Source organism: Portunus trituberculatus, chromosome 9 (genome assembly GCF_017591435.1).
Source record: "Portunus trituberculatus isolate SZX2019 chromosome 9, ASM1759143v1, whole genome shotgun sequence".
Taxonomy (NCBI): domain Eukaryota; kingdom Metazoa; phylum Arthropoda; class Malacostraca; order Decapoda; family Portunidae; genus Portunus; species Portunus trituberculatus.
The window spans coordinates 10,615,450-10,625,449 of NC_059263.1; the positions used below are offsets into that span (position 1 = coordinate 10,615,450).

At 43.9% G+C, this 10,000-nt stretch overlaps 1 protein-coding gene and 1 non-coding gene across 2 annotated transcripts in view; one reads left to right on the top strand and one right to left on the bottom strand.

Annotated features, from left to right (window-relative positions):
• The window catches only part of LOC123501381 (TSC22 domain family protein 2-like), a 130,693-nt gene that overhangs the window by 45,706 nt on the left and 74,987 nt on the right, over positions 1 to 10,000 (top strand). The window lies entirely within an intron of this gene.
• On the bottom strand, positions 947 to 1,020 carry Trnav-gac. The gene has a single exon. It is a non-coding gene; the product is annotated as a tRNA-Val (tRNA).

The following is a 10,000-nucleotide window of genomic DNA, read 5'->3' on the forward strand; positions in this document are numbered from 1 at the left end:
GTAGGCATACTTGAAGAGTATGTGTGGGAAGCGGTGTTCAGCTCCCGTCCATTAGTGGCGTAGGCAATTTTATTTACAGTGGTACCCATATTAGGGCCCATATCACCGACCAACCTCATCTTTGGAGTAACAATCTAGAACCTGTGTATCATGGTGACGTGTAGCTAACTTTAAACCACTCCACAAATGACATAGCTTCAAAGCGGTATGTGGTGGGATTCGAACCTACACGTGGACGTCTGCCCGATCCCACGCTCACCACCTTATTCAGTACGGAGTAGAGAGACACAGGTGACCAGGAGGTGTGGGTGTAGTGTCACCTGTGTCCCGAACCTTAAGCCTCTCTGTCACCTGTGCCTCTCTTGTCCACCTGTCTTCTGCTTCTTATGTACACACACACTGCTGCTGCTGCTGCTGCTGCTGCTGCTGCTGCTGCTGCTGCTGCTGCTGCTGCTACTACTGCTGCTACTTCTACTGCTGCTGCTGCTGCTGCTGATTTAATTTTTTTTTTTTTTTTTTTTTTGTTTATTTGATTATTTATTTTCGATTTTGAGGTTTTAAGTGTACTGTGTGTAATTCACCACGGTCGCCTACTGGTCACCCAGCCATCCTTTTCCATTACGGAGCGAGCTCAGAGCTCATAGACCGATCTTCGGGTAGGACTGAGACCACATCAACACACAACACACACCGGGAAAGCGAGGCCACAACCCCTCGAGTTACATCCCGTACCTGTTTACTGCTGCACATTAACCTCTTCAGTACTGGGACGCATTTTTACCACGAGTTTTGAGTAGGGTGAGACGATTTTATTTATATTAGGAAGGCTCTATGGAGATCAGAAGATTAATGGCCGGAGTCTTCACTATTTTAACCTCCATATAATTTTCTGAAACTGTATAAAATCGCAAAAAATACTGAAGCGGTTGAGGCTTGCCCATTTGCCTCGCCGCACCCGGGATTCGAACCCGGACCCTCTCGGTTGTCAATCGAGCGTGCTAACCACTACACTACGCGGTGTGTGTGTGTGTGTGTGTGTGTGTGTGTGTGTGTGTGTGTGTGTGTGTGTGTGTGTGTGTGTGTGTTTCACTTTTTGATCTGCTGCAGTCTGACGAGACAGCCAGACGTTACCCTACGGAACGAGCTCAGAGCTCATTATTTCCGATCTTCGGATAGGCCTGAGACCAGGCACACACCACACACCGGGACAACAAGGTCACAACTCCTCGATTTATATCCCGTACCTACTCACTGCTAGGTGAACAGGGGCTACACGTGAAAGGAGACACACCCAAATATCTCCACCCGGCCGGGGAATCGAACCCTGGTCCTCTAGCTTGTGAAGCCAGCGCTCTAACCACTGAGCTACCGTGTGTGTGTGTGTGTGTGTGTGTGTGTGTGTGTGTGTGTGTGTGTGTAGGGAAATAAATTCGTTGATGAAATGAGAGAGAGAGAGAGAGAGAGAGAGAGAGAATATATACAGTATCAGATCAGTTAAATATAGTAACAGTAACTCTCTCTCTCTCTCTCTCTCTCTCTCTCTCTCTCTCTCTCTCTCTCTCTCTCTCTCTCTCTCTCTCAAATATATTTATATACAGATGTGAGCTAATAAGTTAATCCTTGTTATCCAGAGAGAGAGAGAGAGAGAGAACAGGGTACGACTTTGTGGTGTTGTCAGGAGGATGTGGGCACGTGAGAGAGAGAGAGAGAGAGAGAGAGAGAGTCTGAGTCACGATGAGGTATTGGTTATGTCATTGTTATTCTCTCTCTCTCTCTCTCTCTCTCTCTCTCTCTCTCTCTCTCTCTCTCTCTCTCTCTCTCTCTCTGAGGAAGGATGGAGTGTGCCAAAGGTGTTTGAGGAGGGAAAGAGGAGGAGGAGGAAGAGAAAGAAGAGGAGGAGGAGGAGAAGAAAGAGGATGAGAAGAAAGAAGAGGAGGAGGTGGTGGTTTGCGAGTTCCGGGAAGCCACCTGCATTTCTTTCCTCTCTCTCTCTCTCTCTCTCTCTCTCTCTCTCTCTCTCTCTCTCTCTCTCTCTCTCTCTCTCTCTCTCTCTCTCTGCCCATTCATTCCCTCCTTTATGCATTTATCTTCTGGAGGGGAGGCGTGGAGGTATGTGTCCTCCTCCTCCTCCTCCTCCTCCTCCTCCTCCTCCTCCTACTTATGTGCACGCCCCAGAAATTGATCTCATGTGCACCAAAATGTCTACACGTGTGCACATTTGCGAGTACATCCCGGTCAGGTCAGTCACCTCGTGTGTGTGTGTGTGTGTGTGTGTGTGTGTGTGTGTGTGTGTGTGTGTGTGTGTGTGTATTTGTGTAGCTTCCCTGCCGCTCTCTGTTACCAGGGCAAGACACCTGAGAGAGAGAGAGAGAGAGAGAGAGAGAGAGAGAGAGAGAGATTAAGAAGAAAGGAGGAAGAGGAGGAGGTGATGATGGAAGAAGTTTGGTTGGTAGTAGTTGCGGAGGAGGAGGAAGAATAAAAATATAAAAAGGAAGAGGAGGAGGAGGAGGAAGAGGAAAAGAAAGAGGAGGAGGAGGAGGATAAGGAACAAGAATAGGAGGAGGAGGAGGAGGAGGAGGAGAATAACGAAAAAAAAAAATAGTAGTAGTAATTGTGGCGGTAGTGGTGGTGGTGGTGGTGGTTGGTTTTACAAAGTAGAAGAAAGAGAAACTGCGATGAAATAGAAGAGGAGGAGGAGAGGAGGAGGAGAGTGTTAGGTGACTTGCTAGAGTGACAACATATTTTTAGAAGAGGAGGAGGAGGAGGAAGAAGAAGAAGAAGAGGGGAGGAGGAGGAGGAGGACAGCGTGAAGTGAAGTGAAGAGGTGAGACTTTTGAAAGACCTTCTTGAAAGAGAGAGAGAGAGAGAGAGAGAGAGAGAGAGAGAGAGAGAGAGAGGTGAATGTAGAGATGTAGGTGAAGATAAACTTTGAGGAAGTGGAGGAAAAAGATGGAGAAAAAAAAGTGAGGGAAGAGGGAAAGAGAGGATAAAAAGGAGAAATATTAGGAGGAGGAGGAGGAGTAAAGTGAGGAAAGAAGAGGAGGAGGAGAGGTAAAGGAAGAACGAGAGGAAGACATCAGTAAGAGAGAGAGAGAGAGAGAGAGAGGAAGGAAGAATAAAAGATAAGAAAAAAGTATAGAGTTAGAAGACATGCACCTTTCTCTCTCTCTCTCTCTCTCTCTCTCTCTCTCTCTCTCTCTCTCTCTCTCTCTCTCTCTCTGTCTGTCTGTCTGTCCGTCCTCAATTAAGCAGGTAAATCACAGGTGCACACTATAAGATAGGCTGGGACAGGTGAAAGGGAGAGAGAGTGGCGCAGGTGAGCTCAGGTGAGGGGAATGAGGGGTGTCAGGTAACAGTGGGCCAGTGTGGGTGTTGGTGAGGGGAAGGGGGAAGGGGTGTTGAGGTAGGTTTTGGAAGGTGCTTGTGTCGTAGAAGGTAAACTGTGTGTGTGTGTGTGTGTGTGTGTGTGTGTGTGTGTGTGTGTGTGTGTGTGTGTGTGTGTGTTAGGTTTGGTTTAAGATGGTGTGTGTGTGTGTGTGTGTGTGATGTGTGTGTGTGTGTGTGTGTGTGTGTGTGTGTGTGTGTGTGTGTGTGTGTGTGTGTGTGTGGATGAATGAATTTTGAGTTAGTCTTGGCTAAGTTATATAAAGTAAGGTTAGGTTAGCCTTCACTATGTTATCATGTGTTCTTAAGGTCAGGAAAGGTCAGTATCGCAGTTTTGTTTAAGGCGTTGATTAAGTTAAGTTATATAAGGTAAGGTAAGGTTGGATTGGCTTAGGTTAGGTTAGGTCAGGTCAGGTCAGTTCAGTATTCCTGTTTTCTCTAAGGTGTTGGCTGGAATAGGGTCAAGTGTTCAAGTATTCTGATGGTGTTGGTTGTGTGTGAAGAGGATTAGATCTGCTAGTTCAATATGGCAGTTCACTCTACGCTTGTGCTATATACAGACTTGAGGGGGACTCTGTTGCTGTTACTAAATATATCTGACTTTATCACTTCATTCATTCATGTATTATCTCTAAGGAAAACTGGCTTCATATTGAATTACAGAAGGGAAGGTTTGTCATATTACTAATTCAGAAAAAAAAATGTATGGTAAATATTAACGTGTTTAGTTCTGAAGTGTTGGAGATGGTAGTAGTAGTAGTAGTAGTAGTGGTGGTGGTGGTAGTAGCAGTAGTTGTGGTGGTGGTGGTGGTGGTGGTGGTGGTGGTAACGAGTTGAGATGAGGCAGCAGTAATATAATGTTGGTTTGACATCAGTACAACATGAGCGAGTAGCAGTAACACGGAGTAACGAGGGATAAGGTGGTGTGAGCCACTTAGGGCAAGGAATCAGTGTACCTTTTAGCGGCAGTAACTCCCCTTGATGGCTGATAAGGGAGCACAGCGGCGCCCTGTCACTCTGCCACCTCACACACACACACACACACACACACACACACACACACACACACACACACACACACACACACACACACACACACACACACACACACACACACAGCACGCTTCACTCTGGTGGCGTTTACTGTCACTATCACATTAACCTTTTCCTCGCCAGACGCAACCACTCAACACCAAACGCGATGTATAAAGTCTCTGTAACCGTCTCCAAGAAAGATAGGAATTAGAAGAAGAGATGTTGCAAGTTCTTTCTCAATGTAAGGGGAAAACTGGCCTTGAGCAGCAAAGAGAGTTAAAAAAAAGGTTCACTTGTTGTCGTGCAGTGTTTAGAAGTGGCTAAAACCAGAAGAAATGTGTCAAAGTGGTTGGTGATTAAGGAAAGATGTGGCATGTGGCGGTGCAAGGGTTTATGGGTCAGGACTCGTGAAGGGTGACTGTCTCTATCATGTGCACCCGTATCAGACTGAAGCTGTTACATCCAGAGCGACGAGGTGAAGAGGGGCGTGATATAAGGCTCTGAGTGGTGGAGGATTGTAACAAAGATGACGTAAGCAAAATTATCAGGATGAGTGATCTGGAGAGGACAAGAAATAATGGGTTTAAGTGTGGAAAGTTTATTTTTCAAGAAAGAGGAAGGTTCTCAAGTAGAGTGACAGACGAACGCAACGGTGTCAGCAGTCAGGTTGTAAGTGGTATGGAGTGAGGGAGCTGTGAAAGGTTGTAGGAATTTATGGGTGGGATGGTAGTGGAAACAGGTAGGTTAGGTTAGGTTAGGCTAGATTAAGCTTCGAGATTGGGTTGGGTTGAGTTGGGTTAGGAAGTGCCACCGTGGTACAGTGGAACCATGCGTGCTTTGGGGTCCGAGGGTCTCCAAGCGCACGGGTTCGAATCCTGTCCACGGTCCGAGTGTAGGTTGGGCTTCCTCACTCGGGGCAACAGTTTCCTAGCGGGTGGGCTTTGAGATAGGAGGTACCCCAAAAAGTATCCCCTTTAGCCAATAAATTCCCGTGAAAAGCCCACATGGTATAAAAAAAAAAAATGTAGGTCTGGTGTGGCTTCCTGCACTCTCCCATACTTTATTATGTTCTTGGCTGACCGTTGGAGACAGGAGGCGCCCTGTGGTGTATGTTGAACACGGGGTTGGTCTGCGTCACGCTGTGCGCGAAGCAACAGACTCACCATTAAATGCTACAAAGTAGTAAAAGATTGAGCAACATCCTTCATTATGACTGTGTGACTGAGAACAGTGCCTGAGACGCTCTGTTTAATCTGTTTCTCGCAGCATTTCCCGCAGCACTCAGTGTGTGCCGTGGTGCATCGCATCTCCCGCTGAGGCAAACTTGACCAAGCTTAAAGTAAGCAAAACCGACCGTATTTAGTTTTGTTTATTGTTTATTTGTTTATCATGTGATATGTGTAGTGTGTAAGAGAGATACTGACCGAGAGCAACAAAACAACAACAGCAGCAACAACAGCCACAAAAGAAAGGTCAAGAGATCATCAAATAATAGGATAAGTGTGTTGCAAATATGCCCATTCACATGAACACTAGAGCCGCGAGTGTGTTGCCGGAGCACAGCTTGGCCGGCGAGGCGGTGTTGTGACAGACTTGTTAGATTCAATGGCACCAATCGCGATCTGTGTAGTTTTCATTGTTCGCCAGCTGGTTTAATTCACAAGTTGGTCCTGCCTATCGCTCCGAACTGTCGCTCTTGTGGAAGCCCTATTAGAAAAAAATATATATTGATATTCATGCCTACATTCCTCATAATACAAACGTTTGGTTATTTCACTATGTGTCTGATTGAAAATTACAAAAATATGCAAATATATTTTCCTAATGATGCAAAATATGGATGTACCAGTGTCCCATCATATTATTTTTTGTAAGTCTAATAGTACAAAATTGTTAGAGTTTCTGCATAGGATAATGCTCCACTCAAAAAGCCAACATTACCGAAACCGAATTTTCCTAACTGAATCACAACAAGCGAACTTGGTATGCCTTTTGATCTCAGAAAGTTTCTCAGAGTTGGCACTGTCCATTTTCTAAGTTCATCCTCACTAATATCCATAGTATTATCCATAGTGAAGTGGTTGTGTAGCGAGTGTGGCGATGGCTCTTAACACGCTAGATTTGTTTACGTTTCGATAGAACAATCTCGGTGCATGTTAGACAATATAATCTATAGTCTATACTGTTAATTTCTTAAGACTATTAATTGTTGTGATTTTCTGTAGGAATACAATTCATATTGATTTTTATGGAAAGAAAAAGACATTAAAACTACGCTTTACCTATTAATGATCTTTTCTATTTTTTGTCCCAGAAATGGAGATGGGAAAGAAGAGCGCTCGACATATATATAAACATTTCCACTTTTTTTTTTTTTTCCTTATATGCCACAAGTACATTCTTATATAGATTATAACTATTTTATTAAACCATTTAATATTTACAAAACGTGCAGAAAAGTACGTTCCAGTTGACCAACTTGCTGTGAAATAATTAACCCATCTGGCGGTTGAAGGCACCTACATAGCAGATCGCGCGTCTGTACACCACATGCCAACTTACAGAACCAGGCACCGTGTTCTCAGAACCCTCAACATCTCAACAACTTCTTACTGGCTACCCTAGAAGTGCATGTGGCTTTCAATAGTAGTGGTTTCGTGACCTTAGCAGTAATTAAACACGCATTATCTTTTACCAGTGAGAGAGGGAAGAAAAAAAAAACTGAAAATCTTTACGATGACATAATTTCCTTTCAATGTCTCATCTGAACAACGAACTGGCATTCACTAGTAGTGTTTTCCTGACTCTAGCAATGATTCAACACACATTATCTTTCACCAATGAATGAGAGAGAGAGGGGGAAAGAAACACCTTTGAAAACACTTGCAGAGGAACATTATGATTGACTCTCCCGCATCTCATCTCTGCAACTTCTAACTGGGTTTCAATACTAACAATAAATAAACACATTATCTTTTACCAGAGAGAGAGAGAGAGAGAGAGAGAGAGAGAGAGAGAGAGAGAGAGAGAGAACATCGACCTTTGAAAACACTTACAATGGAACATATGGCTTAGAATACAAACCGAGGAGGAGAGTAGCTATTGAGAAACATGAGGCACCACACACACACACACACACACACACACACACACACACACACACACACACACACACACACACACACACACACACACACACACACACACACACACACATTTGAATGCTACAAGTTCCATGCAGCAGAGGTGACGCAACCCGTGGCACACAAAAGAGAGACTTGTGTATCGCAGGGCGTGAGATGTGCCTGTCGTGGCGTAAGGCTGGAGACACGCCCTCTGCAGCAGGACCAGGCGCTGTTAGTGATGGTGGTGTTGAGATATGGTGGAGGAGCGGTAAGAGGAGATGGAGAGATGGGAAGGAAAACTAGTGGTTGTTACAAATGAGAAAAGGGGAACAAATAAAAAAAAGATGAAAAGAGAGATAGAGACTGAATGGAGAAAGGGAAAAACAACAAGGGTACGGGAGATGAAGAGATTGAAGGAAGGATAGGGAGGAAAACTAGAGGAGAAAATAGAAAAGATAAAAACAGACTGAATGGAAAAAAAAGGAAAAAAAAAACAATGGCACAGAAGGAGATAAAGGAAGAAAGAGGAGATGAAGGGCGTGGAGGAAGGAAGATAAAGGAAAGCTAGGAAGGAAAATTAGAGAAAAAAATGGAAAAGATAAAAAGATAGAGACTGAATGGAAAGAAGGAAAAAAAAAACAAGAGCATAGGAGATAAAGGAAGAAAGAGGAGATGAAGGGCGTGGAAGAAGGAAGATGAAGAAAAGATAGTGAGAAAAACTAGAGGGGAAAAAAAAAGATGAAAATAGGCTGGAAAAAAAGAAAAAAACAAAAACAAAAAGAGGACAGGAGGAGATGAGGGAAGGAAGGAGTAGATGAAGGAAAGATAAGAAGGAAAACCACATTGATAGATGTACTTGCAAATAGGAGGTGGAGAAAAGATAGAAAAACAACGAAGATTATGATGAGGAAGAGAAGAAGAGATAAAAGAGAGAATGAGCGGAAACATGAAAGAATAGAAAAAAAAAAACGAGTACAGAAGATGGAGGATGAGAAAGAAAGAAAGAAAGAAGACATGAAGAAAAAGGGATAAAGGAAACAGTGAACAGAAAAAGAAAGAAAGAATGAAATGAAAAGAACAAGAACAGACGCACAGGAGGAGATGCAAGGAACAAAGAAGGAAGGAAGGAGAGAGAAGAGAATAGAGAAGGCATTTACGAATGAGAAATAGGAATGAAAAATAGAAGAAATAAGGTAGAAAATAAACAGAAAACGAAAAAAGAGAAAAGCTGAAGAACAGAATGGAGAAGGTATTTACGAATGAGAAATAAAGAAGAAAATAAACAGAAAAAGAAAGAAGGACAAGAAGAAGAAGAGTACAAGAGGAGAAGAAGATGAAGATGTAGGAAGACAAAAAATGAAGAGAAGATGAATGAAGAGCTAAGATGATGAGGAGGAAGAGGAGCAAGAAGAAGAAATGAGAAAAGGGAGAAACAGGGAATAGGAAAACAAGGAATAAAGAATGAAGAAGAAGGAGCAGGAGCAGGAGAGGAAGGAATAGAGGGAAGAAAGATGGAAGATGAAAACTAAGATGAAAATGGAGAAGGAGGAATAAAAGAAGAATGGAAGAACTAAGAGAGAGAGAGAGAGAGAGAGAGACGAATAAGAAGGGAACAAAGATTAGGTGGAGAGAAACAAGTGGAGGTGGTGGAGGAGAAGCCAGATTTAGGTGGAATTGTTTAGTGGATGATTAGAGCGGAAGGCACGTAGCAGCTGCAACTTTTGGCCACCTTATGGAAGAGGAGGAGGAGGAGGAGGAGGAGGAGGAGGAGGGTGTTTCGTATAGATATGATGAGGAAGACTTACAATGATAATGATGATGATTGGTGTGTGTGTGTGTGTGTGTGTGTGTGTGTGTGTGTGTGTGTGTGTGTGTGTGTGTGTGTGTGTGTGTGTGTGTGTGTGTGTGTGTGTGTGTGGAGGAGGAGGAGGAGGAGGAGGAGGAGGAGGAGGAAGGAAGATGGAAGTAATGAAGAAGGATAATATTTCGTTGTTGTTCTTTCTTCTTCTTCTTCTTCTTCTTCTTCTTCTTCTTCTTCTTCTTCTTCTTCTTCTTCTTTTCTTCTGCTTCACGTCCTGGATTAAGGACATGGTTGGGAAGAAATTATGAGAGAGAGAGAGAGAGAGAGAGAGAGAGAGAGAGAGAGAGAGAGAGAGAGAGAGAAAGAAAAAAAAAACAAACACCAGATTTGTTTCCACTCATATGACTGAAGGAGGAGGAAGAGGAGAAGGAGAAGGAGAAGGAGATAGGCTAGCTGAGGTGAGCGTAATTACTTCTACCTCTACAATTTACTCCTCCTCCTCCTCCTCCTCCTCCTCCTCCTCCTCCTCCTCCTCCTCCTCCTCCTCCTCCTCCTCCTCCTCCTCCTCCTGCATAAGAGAGGCAGTTAGAAAGGAGAAAGTGAACGGCTAGAACGAGAGAGAGAGAGAGAGAGAGAGAGAGAGAGAGAGATAGAG